At 36.8% G+C, this 21,679-nt stretch overlaps 1 long non-coding RNA gene across 1 annotated transcript; it reads right to left on the bottom strand.

The window, feature by feature from the left end:
* Positions 1–42: 42 nt before the first annotated feature.
* Positions 43–2,440, bottom strand: LOC131632989 (uncharacterized). The gene is made up of 3 exons (XR_009293205.1): positions 1,958–2,440; positions 612–790; positions 43–470 (listed from the first exon to the last, which is right to left on the bottom strand). It is a non-coding gene; the product is annotated as an uncharacterized LOC131632989 (long non-coding RNA).
* Positions 2,441–21,679: the final 19,239 nt, after the last annotated feature.

Raw genomic sequence — 21,679 nt, 5'->3', positions numbered from 1 at the left:
ATTGGAATCATTATTCAAAGCTCATTCAAAGATCACCACAATTTCAAGAACAAATATATTCATCATCCATTCTCAATACAACAACATTCAAAACCAACATTATTCCAAGTGCATTCATTCAAGTTCAAATTCAAATTTACAAATAAAACTCACTATTTACAAACCATGCCTATCTTTTGTTACATGTACAAAAACCTACACATACAAACCTTAAACTACCTATCCTAAAGCATACATTCGAACAACCACAGAACTTGATTCAAATTAATCCCATTCGCCTTGTTCCAATTGTCACAGTATAAACCTATCCAAAATTCTATGCCATTTTCTTGCTTCTACTTGCATCCAAATCCGTCCATATCGGTTCTGCCCCACCTCCACTTGCTACCAAAACCACATTCATAACCCGCACCATACATAACCGAAATATTGACAGCTAAAGCAATGTTGTTTCAGTCTATACAATGTCCCTGCAACATACACCATTAAACCATATCAGTTCCAAACCATATGTCAATCCAGTTCCAAATACACAGGCCTTAACTATTCTCATATAAAAACCAAAAAGACAAAACATTGATTCAATGCACGGTATTTATTATGGCCCTTACACATTATTACATTCACATTCCAGGATCAAATCTCTATGTTAAGTTCAACATTCACCAAACTAACACAATAGCTAGCCATTAACCACTTCAGCAGTTGCCAATATGATAGCCCCTTTGCTCATGATCACCAGCAGGTTATACCAAGATCGTGTCGTCGCACTTGCAAACCCAACCATGTCCTAACCAATCAGAAGAAAAAACACAACGGTTAGCATCAGAAAGACCATATAAACCAAATCAACACACTCATGTTCATGCTATTCAGAATTCAACAAAGAAAAAAGAATCGAAACAATGCATCCGTTTCGAACAAGAGGCAGTTTATTCAGGATGGATTGGCCACTGTTTCGATTCGTGTCTTGCGGTTCAGACCAAAGGTGAAAGCAACAACAGTTTCATCAAGATAACAGGCCACTTACTAACACTAATAGTTTACTAACAGTCCAAACAAGCTACAACTAATTGTGCTACATTCTAACATTCAACTCTTTTGAACTAAATATTTCTAACAATATCACTTTCCGCTTACTAACTGCTTCTAATCATTTAGCATACACAAATTGGTTTACTAACAATTCCCATTTGATTTAACTTCTAACAGTTTCCTAACTGTTAATTGTGACAATTAACAAACCTAGCCTCAACTAAATAACTCCTAACTGCTACTAATAGAGCTGATAACTACTAACAACTAACTTTAACAGATTTTATAACAAACTTTCTGCATATAACAGTTAACAAGCTCAAGCTACAACTACCTATCCTAACTGTCAAAACAGAAAATAACAAACTCCTAACCTAGTCATCAATTCCTAACCTCCCTATAACTGACTTCGATCTACACCATCAATTCACTAACTAATTCTCATTGTTCCAAAGGCCCATATTCCATTCCCCTCTAACTACTTTCTCTCCTTCAGCAACTATATAAATCACTTCCCCTCTCATTTCACAGTTTGACCCACACTTCACCAAAAATCACCCAAAATCTCAGGGCTTTTAGAGAGAAACTCCTTTGAATCATCTCTCTCTCTCTCTCTCTCTCTCTCTCTCTCTCTCTCTCCAACCTTCGTTCCTCACTCTCTTTTCATCACTACACACGCCATATTCACCATTCATCATCTTCATCTCTCTTTGCAACCTACTTCAACAACTTCATCCCTAACCTCCCTCTGCGACCAATTTTATCCTCTCATCGTCTTCATCAATTCGCGACAATTTCTCTCGAGCTCTCGATATTCTCAGAGTATAGAAGCGAAGACATACTTAATCGTGCACACGGAAGAGGTTGAGGAAGAACGACCGGTTAACCGAATCAAAGAGAAAGGAAAAGATCTGAATCGTACCTTATTATCTCCCCTCTGGTTTTCTTCAACGGTCTTCGCCATTTCGCACATTAGGTAAGCCTTGGAACTCCCTTTATTTCATTCATCCTTCGTCTCCTTCATACTTCTGTGTAGATTGAAGTTCCATGAATCATAAACCTAAGGCTTCATAATTCGATTGTTGCTCTGTAATTGGAATTTTGCGCTTAGGATTTCTAAACGATTTTGCTAGATTTAGGGAGAATAAGGTGAAATTGACGAAATGAATGCAAGAAATGAACCGAAGGTGGGGTAGTTTGGTTGTTCATGGCGGTGTTCGTCGAATTTTTAGCCAGAGAAGGGGTTTGTGAGCGGCACCGTCGCACTTGTCTGAGAACGAGAGGAGTGAGGGTTAGCCTGAGGAAGTTCTTGAGGCATAGCGTAACCCTAATTTTCCTCTTTCAATTATTTTCTTTTTTTTCTAATTAATTGAAATTTTTTATTTTAATAAAATGAAAATCTGATACATACACCATGGGCCATTACGAAACTGCAGTTCACATCCATCGCACACTCTCCATTTTTTTATGTTGCTGAACAAAAACAAGTTGTTAGGCCACCAGCCTTGGGCCTGCGCCAGTTTACTGGCTACACCACCATTTTCCATATCATACCCCTCTGATCACATATTTTTCATGTTAGATTTAGGTTTTTATCATATAGTTTTGTATCATACTTTTTAGCATAATAAAGAATGTAATAAAAGCCATTTGTATGCTAGTTTTAGGTGATAAAAAAATCATAAAATCAATAAGAACTTGTTAATTTTTTTTGGTCACATATTAGGAATTAATTTTCTAGTTTAATAGAATTCCCCATAAAAAATCTAATAAAAAAATACTTTAGTTTTTAGTCATTTTATTCCTATTTTGTACACCATTTCCATGACATTTTTCTTGTACTAGTTTAATGTGAGTTTTGCTTGATTTTGCTACTTGTAATTATTTTAATTTATAACTTTCAATTTGCATGTTCCCTTAGACTTTAGGACTTGTAAATCTTCATATGACCACATTAGACATAGTTCTCTCCCTTTAGAAAATCCTATAACCACTTAGGTAGATTAACATAACAATTGTAGGTTAGACCTTCCCTTTGTTCATACATTTAGACTAGAATTCCCTTTCTTTTTTCCTTTTCAACTTTAAAACATCTAATAAATATTCAAATTTAATTCCCTTTAAAAAATACCAATAGAACACTTAAAACACTTAATAAATGTTGAAAATGATAAAAAGGGAATGAAAGCTCTCGTCTCTCTTGTTTAAGGGGATCACTTGAGTGAAAGTTCCCAACCATAAAAAACACCAACCAAGAGTAGCTCAAACCTCGCTTGTTCAAGGGAGGTACTTGAAACACTCGACAAACAATTCTCTCTTCTCTCCCGCCTTCAAGGTATTCTTTCTCTTAATCGGACATGTTACTTCCTTTCAATCGCAGACAGGTAACGCATAAGACTCCACTTAACGAGCAGCTATCCTAATGCTAGAATGCGAACGTAACTTCATCCACTAAAAAACACAAACAAACAACCAAACACATGTGAGCCGAACTACGACGCTCTGATTTCTCATAAGGGGATACGTAGATATTAGGCTGCGGGACATAAGCGAGCACAACTATTTAAAAAACTTTATTCCTCCCGTATTGTTTATAATCCTTTCATTTCCTTCTTAGAAAGTAAGCACTAGTTGAAACACACCTATAGAATAGAAACTAGCAAAAGTGGATCATGTGGAGTACCACAGACGCGAGGGGTGCTAGCACCTTCCCCTTGTGTAACCGACTTCCGTACCCTTTCTCTAGTCGTGAGACTGTTCTTATTTGTTTTAGGTTTGCTGACGTTCCTTTCCCTTTTAGGGTAAATATGTTAGTGGCGACTATGTTTGATTTTCGCGAGCGTGCAACAACTGGCGACTCTGCTGGGGATATAGCTTAGTCGATCCAAGCTTTTGTTTGTTTACTTTTCATTGTGTGTTTACTCTTTATATGTTTTACTTGCATTATGTATTGTCATATACCTTGCATAGTTTATTATTCATATATTATGTTGTATATATATCTATTGTGCTGGACTTTTCTGTTTGATGGGAGGGGTGTTCTAAGGTAAAAGACCCAATACACAGGTCATGAATGATACCTTAGGAACTAGGACTAGAGTGGCCATGACGGACGGAAGACGTATGTCTGATTGTTCCGATCATGTATCCACGGGCAGAGCTTGGTTGAACGAGGCAATTTCGTATGATTGCGTCTACTTTCAATCCTCTGTTAGCTTTTTCGACCTACCCTGGCCTAGATTTACTCGTGAGTGGGGAGGGAATCATATCCTTTACAGGTGCAGGTACATGTTCTTTTGGTGACTATTGGTTCTCCTGGTATTCAAAAAGGCGTCGGACCTTTGATCCTATAACATTTGACTTGTATCGAGGTTCTATGCCAGTTATCCAAAGATTGTACATCATATCACGATGCCTATTTATCCAGAATCAACGTCGAACCTCTGAATCTGGAGGATTCGACCATCTTTGACTTATGCACAGACTATTTATCAAGAAAGCAACATCGAACCTCTGAATCTGGAGGATTCGACCATCACTGACCATCATGAGAAGCTGTTATCCGAGAGCCTTTGATCTTTGATCCTGATTTCTGTTGCATTTGCATCATCATTCATGCATATATATATATATATATATATATATATATATATATATATATATATATATATTCTGGTTGTGAAGCTTGTGATTATTTTGGAATTATTTGCTGCAGAGTCTTGACTACCTTGTGAGTTATTTATTTGTATCTCACATTTTCCCCTTATTTTGTGTCTTTGTTTTTTTTTCTTTTCCTTTCAATTTCAAACTTTGTGTGTTTTACCATTTGAAAATAGTTTTCTTGTGTTATTGCATTTAGTTTTTTTTAAAAACTGAAAAGAGTAATTGTAGCGGTAAAAGATACTCGAGGTGTTCACACACTCGAAATACAACAGAGTCGCCACCGAACTTTATTTATTCCAAAGAGGAAAGGGAAAATATCGATAAAACCCACGAATAAAAGAAAAATGGATAAGATGGTCATCGCAACCAAATTAGGGTTCGGGAGTCGGTTAAGCAAGGGGAAGGTATTAGCACCCCTCACCTCCATCGTACTCGATGAGACCCATTTAGTTAGTTTTGTGTTTGAGTGTTAGCGCAATGTTTGCGTTCTTGAGCTTATTAATCGGGAAAATATAAAAGAAAAGATTTTAGGGTTTTTATTATTGTGAAGAAAAAGAAATTATTTTTTTTATTATTATGCTCGCCAAGACGTCTGTATCTTGTGCCTACGTATTCCCTAGTGCAATGGGAAAGTCAGAGCAATCGTAGTTCGGACGAAGAGCCACAAAAGTTTGTTGGTTGATTTTAGCGAGAGGTACTCGATCGCTTTCAAATGGAGACAATACTACGCACACATGGATAAGAGATCACTACAAGAATGGATGACTAAATCAAGAGTAAGACGAGATTTTGGCCATCATCGCATTCGAGTGGAAGATATTCGATCTTCACATGCGGAAGTATGTTCGCATTTGAAATTGAATAAGTATCTCATTTATAAAAAGAGGTTTTAAGATGAAAAGGCCATAAGGAAAAAGATTTGAATGAAGTTGAGATTGTTTTTTGAAGGGATGTTTAGTGAACCCTTTGAGCATAGGTGTGCACCTAGCGCGTTGTTCATCCAAGATATTCAAAAGGATGCGAGTCCAAATGTCACTTGTTATCCAAGTTGGTAAAAGAGGATATTTACGGACGTTTAGCAAAGGATTGAGCATAAGTGTTCACCTATCGCGTCTTTACCCAAGGTATTCAATAGGAGCGAGCCCCATTGTCACTTGTTGTCCAGGTTGGTAAAAAAGGATATTCGCGGACGTTTAGCAAAGGATTGAGCATAGGTGTTCACCTAGCGCGTCTTTACCCAAGGTATTCAACAGGAGCGAGCCCCATTGTCACTTGTTGTCCTTGTTAATGAAAAGAGGATGTTTGCAGACGTTTAGTAAAGTGTTTGAGCATAGGTGTTCACCTAGCGCGTCCTTTACCCAAGGTATTCAACAGGAGCGAGTCCCATTGTCACTTGTTGTCCTTGTTTGGATTAATGTATTTTGATTCAAAAGATCAAGGTATTCAAGAGGTGTTCACTTCTTGTCACTTGATCTCTTAATTTGATTAAGAAAGGGGTTTTAATTTATATGTTGGATCCAAAGGACCAAAGGTATTCAAGAGGTGTCCACTTCTTGTCACTTGATCACTTTGATTTGATTAATGAAAGGTTTTTAAAAAAGGTGTTAATCCAAAAGAATCGAGGTATTCAAGAGGTGTACACTTCTTGTCACTCGATCTTTCGGTATGGTTTAAAGAAAGTTTTAAAAGAAGAAACTCGACGTTGGATCGAGAAATTAATTGAGAAGACCCGGCGTTGGACCAAGGTTTATTTGAATGAAAATTATTTCTTATTTTGATTTTTTTATGGCGAAATGTATAATTAAATATATTTAACCATAAAATTGAATCGATTAAAATCAACTAATTGAAATTAATTAATTAAATCAAATTTAATTAATTGACTAAACTAGTTAAAATATAATTAATAAGATCAAATAATTAAACAATATTTGATTAACTAAAAAGACAAGTGAAGTACAAAAATGATTAAAAAGAAAGTTGTGATGAGCCAAAAGCTAGGCCCAGCAAATGTTTTAAAAATAAGAAAAAAAACATAAAAGGATAGTGTCTGGGCCTAATTGAAGAAAGGTCCAAGATAGTGAGAAGAAAAGAAAAAAAATAAAAAAATAAACCGATGGACCTGGGCCGGGTCAGGAGGACCCAGGATCCATCCTCCTCTAATGCTTCAGCGGGTTAAACAACCCTAAAACAAACTCAGCAATAGCAACGAAAAAAAAAGAACGAGGTCTCCTTTCTCACCATTTAACAACAACAACAATAGCAGCTCCTCCTCTCTCGATCTCTGCTCTCACCTCCCTGTGTGATTCTCTCACTCTATTTTTCATGGATGAACAACAACACACCTAATCTCATCTCTCTCGGACTCTCAGCTCACCTCTCAACTCAGCTCCGACAAACAATCAAAAGCGGTTCACATACACAACAAACAAAATCCAATATTTCAAGAATAGTACAAATAAAAAAATGCAGAATGCAAACAAGATTCAAGTAACGATTCAGACATTACAAGCTAACGGTTCATGAAAGTTTTAGAGGAATCAAAAACAAATACCAACTCCGAACGTTCTCGGAGGTGACGAATCCACTCAGGTACAGTTCATCCTCGTTTCTACTGCTTTGAAATCTAATCGAGAGCTTTTTATCCAAGGTCGATTCGGTGCTGTGTTGCTGAGGTTGTGACTTTTTAACCGTGGAAATCGCGTTGAATGATGCAGAGTGGTATTGCTGTGGTTCACTGTGTGTGGGATTGCTATTGGTTCTTAGATACACTGTGATGAAGGTGCTGCAGAAGGATTGTTGTGCGGAAATTGATGTTATGAGTGGAAGAATTTGGTGAGTTTGAATAGGATCATATTGATGTAGGTGTGGTGGATTGAAGGTTGAGTTTGGTTATAATGGTTGTTGAAGAAACTGTGTACTGAAGCTATGGGTTTTGCGGTTCAGGTTTTAGGTTTGGAAAATTGGAGGAAGAACAATGGTTTGCAGAGCTTTTCTGAGTTTTTCGTTTTGTTTCTCGTGGCTCTTTTTTCTCCTCCCCTTTTGCTACTGTTTGTGACTCTCCTTTATAGATGGTGAGAGATGGGGTTTTGGGGGGAAATTAGATGAAATTTTGAACATTTGGAGTATACTGATTCTATGCTTTTTTAGATGCAGGCTTGTATGATCAAATTGATGAAGTTCTTGGCTGATGCAGGGGCAGGATGCAGAGTTTTTTTTTGTCTTGTTTTGTGCAGGGGATGATGGTGATAGGAAACGTGAAATAAGAATCTTTGGTTTATTTTTTGTACTATTTTTGTTTGACTTAGTGAAATGGCAAAAAAAAATGAAATGGGCTTTACAAAAGAAATCAAATTGGGCCTAAACTAAATTATATAAAAAAGACTCTTCTTTTTGTTTAATACTAAATTAAACTAAAATATATCTAAACTAAAAAAAAAAAATAACAATACCAATTCTAAATAAAAAATAAAATAAACTAAAAGATTAAAACTAAATTTTTTATATTTTTATTTAAAATGATGATGATAAAATTAAAATCTATAGAGTCTAAAACAAAAATTCGAAAAAATAGTAACTCGAATAAAAAAAATGCAAAGATGCAAAATGTAAGCTATTTTTAATGACTTTAATAAAAGTCTATTTTTTTTAAAAAATATGCAACGATGCGACGATGGAACTATGAATGCACATAAAATACTAGCGCAGCATGATCAAGAATGAATGAAATTTATAGGACAAAAATTGGGGTGCGACAGTAATTAAGTGGAAAAAGACAAGAGTGTTCATTATAGAAAAAGCCAAATTTGAGTGTAAACACGTGAGGACAAATTTTCTTTATTAATTTTGTGATAATCATGTCAGGTGAGGAGGAAGGAAGCCCACGACGAGTAGAAGCCAATAGGTTTTTCCTAGAGGCTCTTACAATAAGAATGCAAAGAATGTTGAGAGAAGAACTAGAGAGGATACATGAGAGGATTGGTCGAGTAGAAAATTCAGTAGCTAGTGGTGATGAGGATGAAAGGTGGAGGAGAGGCCTAGGGAGAAAAAATAGAGTGGCATAAAAATTAAAGTGCCACCCTTTAAAGGAAAAAGATGATCCGGAGGCTTACTTAGAGTGGGAAACAAAAATTGAACAAATTTTTGCTTTTCACAATTATACTAATGCTCAAAAAGTGCAGGTTGCTGTCATTGAATTTATAGATTATGCCTTGGTGTGGTGGGATCAACTTGTCAATGAAAGGAGAAGATATGATAAACCAACCATTGAAACTAGGGAAGAGATGAAAATATTCGTGAGGACGAGATTTGTGCCATCCTATTACAATAGGAATTTTCACAAAAAACTACAAAGACTCAATCAAGGCTCCAAAAGTGTTAAAGAATACTACAAAGAGATGAAGGTTGCAAAGATAAAGGCCAATGTGGTGGAAGATAATGAAGCAACCATGACTAGATTTCTTCATGGCCTAAATAGGGACATAAGTGACATAGTGAAGCTGCAACATTATATGGAGATAGAGGTCTTAGTGCACTAAGCTGTCAAAGTAGAACAACAACTCAAAAGAAAGAGCCAAGCAAGGAGATCCACCACTTTCTATTCTTCAAATTTGAAAGACAAGCTAAAGAAGAAGGATGCTTCATCTTCATCATCTAAGGAGCCTATGGTTTAAACCAAAGGTAAAGCTATCACACCTTCTCAAAGTGTTTCAACTAACAAAAAAACTACACGTTTCAAGTGTCAAGGCCAAGGGCATATTGCATCAATGCCCAACTAAGAGAACTATGCTAATAGAGGAAAATGAAGTAGTTATTGAAGAGGAAGAAGATGGGAATGTTGAAGAGTATGATGAGGAAGAAAAAGAAGAAATAACTAGTGGAGATTTGCTCGTGGTGAGAAGGATGTTGGGGAACTTAATCAAAGAGGAAAACACCAATCAAAGAGAAAATATTTTCCACACAAGATGTCTAGTTCAAGAAAATGTATGTTCTTTAATTATTGATGTGGGAGTTGTACTAATGTTTCAAGTACTCGGTTAGTGTCAAACCTTAATTTAGAAACAAAACTTCAGCCTAAGCCATATAAGCTTCAATGGCTTAATGAAACTGTTGAAATGATTGTTAATAGACAAGTTGTAGTTTGTTTAAAAATTGGGAAGTATGAGGATGTGGTGTTGTATGATGTAGTACCTATGAAGGCTAGTAATTTGTTGTTAGGGAGGCCTTGGTAATTTGATAAAAAGACTAGTCATGAAGGTTATTCCAACAAATACTCTTTTGTGCTTCATGGCCAAAAGATTGTTTTTGTACCATTGAGTCCTAGTGAGGTGAGAGAATATCAAAAGAAAATGATAGAAAAAAATGAGCGAGAAAGAAAAAGAAAATAATGAAAAAGAAAAAGAAAAGAATGAAAAAGAAAAGAAAAAGAGTGACAAAAAAATGATGAAAAGAAAGAAAGTTTGATTGCAAAAAAAAAAAAGGAGAGGTTAAAAATGCAATTATTTCACAACATCCCCAATATTTGCTATTTTGCAAAGAGGTGACGTTGCTAGCTAATACTCCTAACACACAAAATTTGCCTTGTTGTGTTGGAACTCTTTTGCATGAATTTGAAGACATGTTTCAAAAGGAGGTACCAAGTGGTTTACCATATTTAAGAGGAATTAAGCATCACATTGATCTCAATCCAGAAGCGTCCTTGCCTAATAGGCTATCTGTCATACCCCAAAATTTGCCCACACTTTTCAAAAATTCAAAACAATTTCAAAAATTGGATTTTATAAAAATCTTGAGTTCATTTACATTGACATCCTGAATTTTATAAATATTCAATTTAAAGTCTATTTTAAAATATAATAGTTTACCCTTAAAATGTTATATTTTAATAAATAGAAAATGCTGGCCAAAACTTCATACACTTTCAATTGGTTTTTTATTTTAAATAAATAACATAGCTCAGTTGGTTTGGAAGTAAGGCTTGCAACCAAAAGGTCACGGGTTCAATTATCAAGGAAGGTCCATGGACCTCCGAGTTGGATTTTTTCCTTATTTAGACTGGTTTTGACCTAAATTCCAGTCTATAAATAAGAGACTCTCCACCCTCTCTTTTCATCAACAAAAAAACAGCTCTCACAATTTCATTCACATATCTTTTCGAAATCCTTTTAACACTTCTACGTTTTTTTTATTTTAACAATTTTGGCCAATGATTTTTATATGAGGCCCCTATTTATTCTTTCAATTTCTTTAAATTTTTAAGTTATTTGTTTTGCAACCAAATGATGAATATCTGATGGTGATATATTTTTAAGTTATATTTCTGTCTCAATAACCTGTGGATGCTTTTTTTTTGGTAAATTCTTTGGTACCCATAAATTCAAGTTGGGTACCGGTACCTTTAGTATAAACTATTATTAAATATTAATTTATTTTAAAATAAATAAGTGACATGGCATGAAATTATAGCATTTGATTGGTTGAAGGTACCGGTACCCATCTAAACTCAAGAGTACCAGAGTCTTCACCTTTTTTTTTCTTTTCGAAGCTGTACATATGAATTCACACTATAATTTCCATTCACACTAAAACAAAACACTCATACGCAGGTTTTGCCGTAAACCAACAACATCAACAATTTTAACTTTTCTCAAGTCAATACTAACACTTTTGGTACATATAATCTTCCTCCCTGACAATTAACTTTCCCGATCTTTCACACATTTTGCATATGGTCTTTACGCACAAACTTTTTTTTTAAATCTGACTTTGATTTTTGTACATAATAGTAAAACTCAACTTTCAAATTTCAACTGGAACCTCTTCATGTCTTTTTTTCTTTAAATGTTGGAAAAATACCAAAAATATATTTTAGTTAAATCTCATATTTTCTTTTAGATTTAATATCTTTTTTAAACTTTTTTTGATCAAATTTGTTCATATTTTTATCATTTCTCCAACTTTATTCCATATTATGCTACTAACGTCTTTTGTTTACGTGGAGGTATCAATTTGAGACTTTGGATATTCTGGTGGACATTTGCAAGTTACATTTTAATTTCGTACATTTAATCGTCCCATTCCCGCTTTAATTTTCATTTTGGGGTTTGTAATAATTTTTATTCCCTATTTTTGTAATCATTGTAATTCTCCCATCCCCGAAGCCATGTAATAGCTTAGGTTTAATTTTCCGCACTTTATTTTTATGTATATATTTAACTGTTAGATGTATGCTTAGGATTGTATGAAAATATTTAAAATCAATCGCTAGCTAACCTTAACTCAAGATAAAAAAATATTCGAATCCAACTCACTCGCACTCACTCACCTTTAGGGTACGCCCCTCTTGATTGCCTACAAATAAAGGTCGTGTCCCTCGAAATGTAGAGGTACCCATTAGCAAAGGTCCCTCAATATAAAATCGTCACTAAGTCCCTCGATGACCCTCAATTGTTGCCTACGAAAAAGTGACGATCGTCCCTTCAAACTTGCTAAAGGTACCTCTACTTGTTGCCTTCAACGACCACCCGATGACCCTTCGATTGTCCCGAGCACGTCCAATAAATAGGACTACCTACCTTAAATAGTAAGGATAGCTCTATCCCTTTCTTAGAAGAATAAAAAGCATAGAAAAAGACCAATTTAGGGTAGTGCTCTTAATATGCTTAGCTCGATTAAAAAAAATCTTTTCAATACTCTTTCAAAGACTAAGGCTACGCATTTATGCTAAAGTCCTTAAGTCCCTTCTCAACTTAAATCAAACAAAACAAACATGAGCTAAGTAAATTAAGAGCCCGTAGACAACTACGGATGAAAAGGGTGCTTACACCTTCCCTTTTCATAATCTACCCCCCGAGCCCGTTTTCTTAAGAAAGAATCTTTTTCTGTTCTTTTTACCCTTCCAAGATGTTGGACAAAATAAAAGTCGGTGGCGACTCATGCTTACCGCAACATTGTTTGCTTAAAAATAAAAGTCAGTTCACCGAGTTACACTATCTTACAAAAGCAATCCATAACAAACTCAAGAAATACAAAGACAAGTGGCTGACTTGGTAAGTAAATGATGGGTAAGAGAAAGTCTAAGTCCATGTGTTGTTCCGGTAATTTCAGTTCGAAAAAAAAGATGATATTTGGATAATATGCACCAATTGTAGGGCTGTTAATAACATTACCATTAAGTATAGACATTTCATTCCTAGGTTAGATGCCTTGCTTGATGAATTGTTTGGTGCATGATTATTTTCTAAAATTGATTTGAAAAATGGGTATCATAAAATTAAGATAAGGGAGGTGGACGAAACGAAAACAACTTTCAAAATAAAATATGGTTTATATGAGTGGTTGGTTATTTCGTTTGGACTAACTAATGCACCTAGCACTTTCATGAGATTAATGAACCATGTTTTGAGGGATTTTTTTGGGTAAATTTGTTGTTGTGTATTTTAATGATATCTTAATATATAGCAAAAATTCAGAGCAACATTGCATTCACTTAAGGGCTGTTTTGCAAGTGCTAAGACAAGAAAAATGTGTCTTTGGCACCGATCATATGATTTTATTAGGTTTCATTGTAAGCTCTAAAGGACTCCATGTTGATGAAATCAAGGTGAAAGAAATTCAAGAATGGCCAACACTGTCATACCCTAATTTTGACCCCCCCTGAGATGTCACACCTCCAAACATCTCATCAAACTCAAGACAGGTACTCAGAGCAGTCACTTGTTCATCTGGTACCTAATCGAGGATGTTCAAGGACAAAAGAGCTCAGGCAAAGGATTAATCAATAAAGGGAATGGTATCTAAAACAATCACAAGACTCAAATGATTAATTCATACACCTATGATTGATTAGACACTAGTCATCAAGACTCAGGTTTGCCCAGATCACCAGACTAGGGTTTTGAGCCCATCAAGGACTGAAATCAAGGCCCACATTTGGGAAACCCTAAAAAGCTCCAGGACATCACTTAAAGGATTCAATCATCTTCAAATGATCCATATAACAATATCCATTTAGCATTGTACATCAATTCAAGATCTACAGTTATCAATTTCATCTGGTCGACAATTAGGGTTTTTGACCTAATTCACCTGGACAATTGAATTTTAATCAGGACATGGCTCCACAACTCAAAACATGTCTCGAGAACTTATATTACCTAAATATAATCCATTCATATCATTCATTTGAGGAGGAGAGCTTGATTCAACACAAAAGTCCAAGATTTCACTTCATTTGGAAAAAGTCAACTATACAAGATCACCTTTGACTTTTAGGATTTTTGGTCAAACCTTAACTTTTAAGGATCAATATCATCGACATATGATTATTAAAGACATTTGACCAAATAAAATCAAGAAAATTCATCAAGGATCAAAAAGTCAAACTAAGTGCATTTTGACCTAGTTCATGGATCTCAAAATTTTGCTTACACACTCAAAAATCTCCCAACATGAAAGTTGTAGATCTCATGAAATAAAACAACTTCTCACAATGCAACTTTTTCCAAGAGATCAATCATTTAAGAGATATGAGCTTTTGAAGTTATAGGTCATAAAAACTTAGAAAAAATTCTAAGTGTTTTTTAACCTAGTTTTCTTCAAACTTTGGGCCTGTTTTTCACAATTTTCCCAAGAGATTTTGAAGAAAATCCAAACTAATGAATTTAATTACATGTTAAGGGCTTTCCAAATTATGCTCAACCTTCTCCAAATTCATTTTGAGCTAGGAGTTATGCTTGTCCAAAGTTGGCCTCATGAAGTGAAATTATAGGTCATGTACCATTTTGAAACTTTGCAAATTTGTGCAAATGGCTCCACTAATTGATGCTACACGACCCATAACACATAAGTAAAGATGCCATGCATTCATTTTCACAATGGCATGAGGATTGGAGAATATTCCCAAAACAAGAACATGTGATTATGTAATGATTACATTTGGGTATTTATGGCAAATGGATGAATCACCAAAGGAATCTTCTCACCAACCAATTGGAACACTCCTCTGCATCAGAAATGTCCCCTAAGATCATATAAAATCAATGGATAGGGAGCTAGCTCGGTTTGGCCATCATTGCATTTTGGAGATTCTTTGAATTCCTTCATGAGCAAGAAACCAAAACTCCCTCACTAAGCAAGCTCACTCCACCAATCTGTACTGAGCTCTTTTCCTATAAATACAAGTGCATTCCTCAGTATTAAACACACCAAAGCAACTCTAATTCTTTCTTTCTCCTTATCTCCCTCTTGCTTAGGGTTTTCAAGAGTTCTTTGGCAAGAAGAATCAAATTCTTCAAACCAGAGCTTTTCTTTTGAAAGTAAGCTTTCTAACATCTCAAGGAGGTCCATTAGAGGTGATCCAAGCACCTGGATCACTTCTGTAAGTGGAGAAACACCATAGTCACTTTCACTTTGGAGCTTGAGCAGTTGGAGGTCTGTAGAACAATACAGAGTGTGTCAAGGTCAAGCAAGTCCAAGCACTCAAACACTTTCCTTGGAGTGTAGTGAAGCTATCCAGATGGTCGCAACTCATCTGTAGGTGCAGAATCATCATCTTCAATTCCTACTTGAAGCTCAAGCAAGAGGGATTGAGTAGATCATCAGAGGTTTTCAAAGCAATCTAAGTGCCCAGATAGCATCATCAAGGTCCCGGGAAGCTTTTGCAATCATTCATTCAAAGCCAGAAGCTATCCATCATCATCACGACCTTCAGTTTCAGAGGTAAGTTTTTGAACTCCACCTCTTTAATTTGTGCACTCTTTTTGTTAAAACTCGATACCATTTCATTCAGCATCATCAGAGGATTAAAAACCCTCTATCATCATCTGTTTATCTTTCAGTATAGTCATTTAATTTAATTTTCAAGTTTTAGGGTTCTTCACGTATTATAAGTAATTCAGTAGCTATAGCCAATTATAGTTTGTGATAGTTATATCTTTGAGTTCGTGAGAGAAAATGGAATAAGTTTGATGTTTACATCATCTGATTTGGTTGAGAAATGAGAGAATTGGAATTTTGAATTGAGGGAAGCTAGAGGTTGAAGACGAAGATGGTAGTTGGCGCGCCATTTTCAAACATTCCCGGTCAAGTTTAAAATATATTTAATGCAAGGTATTCATATAACGAATACATCGTTATAGCCCAGTGGTAAAGAGAGTTTGTGTGTTGCGCGTGCCCATGGTCTGGGGTTCGAATCCCCCTCGCCCCAAACCTTTTGATTTTATTTTCTTTTTTTTCTCTATGCACTTAACAACATATGTATTGCACTGGAGTCACCACTATGACACCAAGCGCGCGTTGGCTGGTTGGTGTGTGTTTTGAGTACTGGCTTCAAGGGCGTGGGTTCAAACCATGTTACTGGTAAGGATTTGCACATACATCTTCAAAGGCCTCCACTCCATCCAGGTTAGGCTTGATAGCTTTCAATTTACAAGCTTTCATTTAAATTACTGTCAAATATAAACTGTATATATATTGTTTAGAACTACGTCTGAGTGTAAACCTTAGGACAGTTAAACTATATATATATATATATATAATAGGACTATGGCCTAGGATTGAGAATGTCTTCCCGGTGAAGGCTCTTTCCTAATTAGAGATCTTTAGTTCAAACCTCAAGATGAATTATTCCCGGTGAAACATCTTGAAAAAAGCCTTAGAACCAAAATAGGATACATCCACCCAAGAGGAATTATTCCCGGTGAAACCTCTTACCCATTTGCTTAGAGCCAAAATAAGTTCAAAACCACATAGCTTTCTCTTGTGCTATAACAAGGACCCTCGATGATCCTCGATTAGCCTCCTCTTGGGCTTTGTACAAGGACCCACAGGCTTCTTAAAAGCATTCCCATCTTCCTCTTGAGCTTGTATACAAGGACCCATCAAGTTTCTTATAAACATAGGAACAGGTCTTTAGTCACCTTTTAGCCTACCCTGGTGAGTTTCTTCTATTCTTAAAACCAAACTTTAAAAAAGCTAAGAATGTCTCAATTTCACATTGAGTACATCTTTTGGAATGAGAGACATGGACAGTCTCTGTCACCCTTATCTCCATTAATTTTCCTCCTTAGCAGAGTCTAGGATCCATATCTGTCTATCCTCAGTCAGTGTCAGCCTTAATCTTGGGCTTTAAACAAGAAGTCTCAAATAGTTAATCATTTTGCCATCATCAAAATCCCTGGAAAGGGTCAACCTCCATTCATTCCTTTATTTTATCAAAATCCCTGGAAAGGGTTAGCTTCCAAAAATTAAGCTTTCAAAAGATAAAACTCTCCAGCAGAGTAAAACCCTAGAAAGGGTTAGCCTCCAAAATCAGTCCTCTAAAGTGATAATTCACTGGAAAGGGTTAGCTTCCAAAACTTAAACTTTTAAAAAGATAAATCTCACTTAAGGTCAGTCTGAGTCAATAAAAACCAATTCCCCGGTAGAGTCTACTTTAGGTCAACCACTCAAACAAAATCCCCAGCAGAGTCCATCTTCAAACCTGGGTCTTTCATTCATCAATCCCTGCTTAACAAAAGCACAATCCTCAGTAGGGTCAACCTTTAGCCTCCAAACAATAGGATAATCCTCAACAGAGTAGTCCCCTCTGAGTCAAAAGATCCCACACTGGTAGATCTTTCCCCATTTTAAAAGTCAGCCTCAACCTTGGGCTTTGTACAAGGCACATACTCCTCTTAGAGTCAAAACCCTACTCATAGGTATTCCCCTATCCCGAGTCAGCCACAACCTTGGGCTTTGTACAAGGCAGATAATAGAGTCTCCCCAGTGAGTCCTTCACCATCAAGTAGCCACAACCTTGGGCTTTGTACAAGGCAGATAAAACCACATTTTCCTGTATCAAAAGATTCCTAACCTTTAAGGATCTTTTCCCCATAGAGTCATCCATACTCAGTTTCCTCAACAATCAGCCACAACCTTGGGCTTCATACAAGGAACAAAAATAGAGTCTCCCTAGATAGAGTCAGCCACAATTATGGGCTTTGTACAGAACATCAAATAAAATCCATCAAATAAACACTCTCCAACTAGAGTCAGCCTCAATTCTGGGCTTTGTACAGAACACAAAACCTTTTAGTTTAAGTTAAACCCCAGTGGAGTCATCTCCCAGAGTCAATGAAATCAATCAAAAAAGCCTCAAGCTTGGGCCTCATACAAGCCAGCTAAAGTCAAATCTTGTATACAGTAGATAGATATAGTTTATCTCTATAGAGAGATATTTCTCCTATCTCACCATATTCAAACAAACAAACATTATATTTTAATTTTAATCATTCTCCCATTTAGGATTTTGAAAGACATGCTCTGGCAAGTTAACCCAGGCATGTGTAACTTTCCCTAATTTGGTTGAGTATCATTCTTTCATTCAAGACGTAGTTGACTGGTATACTTGCATATACACAAGTAAGGTCCCCCTCTTGAATGAAATGAATTCAGCTTTTCTGTCACTCTTTTAATGTTTGTGGTGGAATAGTAGAAATACCTCTCTGTAAAGATGATTTCATGTCTCTTTACTGTAAACAGAGATTTAATTCCAGCTTCAACCTTGAGCTTTAAGCAAGGCACCAAAGATAATTAATTTCCCTAATTAGTTCTCCGAACTACAAAAAGCTCTGACTTCCATTAGGGATATGTAGGCATGAGGTTCACAAGGAATCTCAGCGAGCTAATAAAAAACCAAAAATAGTCAGTCAGTCTGTCTTTTTACGTTCAATTCAATTTTTCCTCCTAACACAAAGGAGAAACTTTCCCAATCAATTAGCAACAAACACAAACACATAGACACAGAGAAGGTTCCCGTAGAGTACTACGGATATGTAAGGTGCTTAAAACCTTACCTATGTATAACCGACCTCCCGGACTCCAGAATTTCTAGTCTAGGTGAATCCCCACACTTAGCAAACTCCTAGGGTTTATTTGAGATCTTTTTCCCCTTCCTCTTTCGTAGGATAATTAAAAAGTTCGTGTGTTATCGTAGGAAGAACTGAAACAAAATTCATCCCGCCACGGGCGCATTCTCCTTCCAAATTTCGCGTGAAGGGTCTAGCGTGCCGTCCTCCCAAGTGAAACGGGGAGGTAAAAAAAACGACACCACAGAAAAATGGCGACTCTGCTTGGGAAAGTAATAACCATGGTTTTTCATCCAAACCAATGGTTGACTTGTGCTGGTCTAGCCCCCAATGAGGAATTAGGGATGCCAAGTTCCCCCTCAAACAAGAGAGGTCCTGCCTAACCTCTGTGTCATTTCATGTGTTTGCTGCATTTATACTTGTTTATTTTGTTTTTTCTGTATCGGGAATAGACTTAATTCCTCCTTGTGGTGAGAAATCCTATACCCAGATTTGAGTGCAACATAAGATAGGATGGAGGATGTCTTCTCGGTGAAGGCCCTCTAATCTTGGTTCCCAAATCTACTCTTGGGATTTGCCTGGCTGGTTGTGATTAACTGCGCCAATGCATTCCGAGACTGATTTGTACCAGGAGGACTTAGAAACACATTAACCCCACTTAAAGCCTTTATTAGGACGTAGAGCGGTGATTACGAAAGTAATTGTCACGCAGATACTACACTCAGAGAAAACTCTCTTATAGATACCAGTCAACGTATCTTTAAGATTGAGCAAAAGCTCTGAGAACCCTTAGAACCCGTTCTACAGGTACAACAATCCTTATCCTTAGTTTACCCAGGGGCGAGGTTTGCGTTGTGACTCCATGACCACTATACCCTTCTACACCATGTTTGTCAAAAACTCTTGTGTGTGCATTCATGCATTCATGCATCATAATAATAAAAACAAAGAGTCTTTTTCGATTCGTTTTTCAAGGAAACTAAATAACGAACGTTTTGAACTTCATAGAAAGAGAGAAATGGAGAAAGGACTTAAGGATCTATACCATGGATTACGGAAGAAAGAGAGCTAGGAAATACACCTTCAAAATTCCTAAGGTCGAGGAATTGGAAAAGCTCGGAAAACTGATGGTCAACCCCCAGGCTTTCAAGGAGAAGTATGGAAAACTTCTGCCTCTTCTCAAAACCAACATTGTGGATGGGATCCTTCCCACTTTGGTACAGTTTTACGATCCAATGTATCACTACTTCACCTTTCCAGATTATCAACTCATGCCTACGTTGGAGGAGTACTCTCGTCTGATTGGAATACCCGTGTACGCGCAAGATCCATACTTCGGTTTGGAAAAGAATCTTGACGATATTATCATTGCTGCAACTACTCTCTTGAACGTAGTCGACATCAGAACTCATATGGTGAGTAAAGGAGGAATTCAAGGATTACCCTCCAAGTTCCTGTTGGATCAAGCTCGATACTTTGTCAGCATCCAAGATATGAGCGTTTTTGAGGACATCTTGGCACTGCTTATCTACGGATTGTTTTTGTTTCCTAACATTGAAAATTTCGTCGACATCAACGCAATTAAGATCTTCTTAATTGAAAATCCAGTTCCAACCTTGCTTGCGGATGCTTACCACTCTGTGCATTCAAGAAACCTGCAGCGAGGAGGATTAATCACATGCTGCGTACCGTTGTTATACGAATGGTTCGTCTCGCACCTGCCGAAGTCTAGCACTTTATGGAACATGAGGGATGGCCTTCACTGGTCACAGAAAATCATGTCCCTCTCTCATTCGGACATTGATTGGTGTAGTCCTGACAACGACGAAACCAAGATCATCTTCAGCTGCGGAAGTTATCCCAACGTACCCCTTATTGGAACTAAGGGAGGAATCAGTTATAATCCAGCTTTAGCCCATCGTCAATACGGTTATCCCATGAAAAATATACCATGTAATATTCAATTGGAGGGTTTGTTCTTCAAGAACATCGACGATCACGGTAACATGCTGAAGAAGGAAATTGTCCAAGCCTGGCGTCTTGTTCACACAAAAGGAAGAAGATTGTTGGGAAAACATCTTTGCATCTCCTTGGATCCTTACCTTCAATGGGTACGCGTTAGGGCATTCAAGCTCAGGATGCCATATCAGCGTCAAGAACCTATTCCCCTAAGGGAACCAATCTTCCTTTTCTCCACAGACGTTGAGATACTACAGGCAGCATGAAACAAGGTATGCCAAGAAAGGAATGCTTGGAAAAACAAGTATCGAATCGTCAACACAGAAAACGTTGAGATTCAGAACATCCTAAGAAGGAAGGATGAGTTACTTGAAGTACTTGATCGACAAGTGACACAAATGTTGCTTTCTCATCTTATCCCTCCTTCTTCCTGGATCATCGATCAGCTCACGTCAGAGAATGCTCAGCTCAAGAAACAGAAGAAGATGTTAGAACGTGAAGTCGGCTCGTCGTCAAAGTTTTAGAGTCCTTTCTCTCTGTTTCTCTATATCTCCCTTTTCAAAGTGTGTAAAAAATAGCGTTTTCGCTTAATCAATAGAACGCTGAGATAGAGCAACGGCAATGGGTTATGCGCAACAGAACGCCGAGATACCAAGATCTGCCGTCATGGCTTCTCCACAGCCTATTATGCATACTTTTCCTCCACCGGGCGGACAAGTATATCATCACGCTCCCAGTGAGGATGCTGGCGTGTATGAAAGATTGGACGAGTTCCAGGAACAGTTTCTGCAAATGCAGAAGGAACTCAAGACTCTCCGAGGACAAGATCTATTTGGAAAGAATGCTGCCGCTACAACATTTTTGGCCTACGGCCACGCTAAATTTTTCCACAACTCAAAAACTGTGGCCAAATATAAGCTTTGGCCAGGGTTTTCAAACCGTAGACATATGTTTTGAAACATTGAATCTGGAGTGTGAAAGTGTGGCCTTTTCTTCATTTGCCACGGTTAACAAACTGTAGATATTTTAAATCGCAAATTAAAACCGCGACATTATAATTTTCACTTCAAACTGTGGTCAAAGCCTAAAAAATTATACCCCTCCAGAATTTCCCTCTTTTTTTTTTTTAATTTCCCTCTAGTTAATTGTTTTCTTTTCTAATTTTTTTTAATTAA

Source organism: Vicia villosa, unplaced genomic scaffold (assembly GCF_029867415.1).
Source record: "Vicia villosa cultivar HV-30 ecotype Madison, WI unplaced genomic scaffold, Vvil1.0 ctg.001059F_1_1, whole genome shotgun sequence".
NCBI classification, from domain to species: Eukaryota; Viridiplantae; Streptophyta; class Magnoliopsida; order Fabales; family Fabaceae; genus Vicia; species Vicia villosa.
The sequence above is the reverse complement of the archived record's forward strand: the minus strand, read 5'-3'. Positions and strand labels throughout refer to the sequence as shown.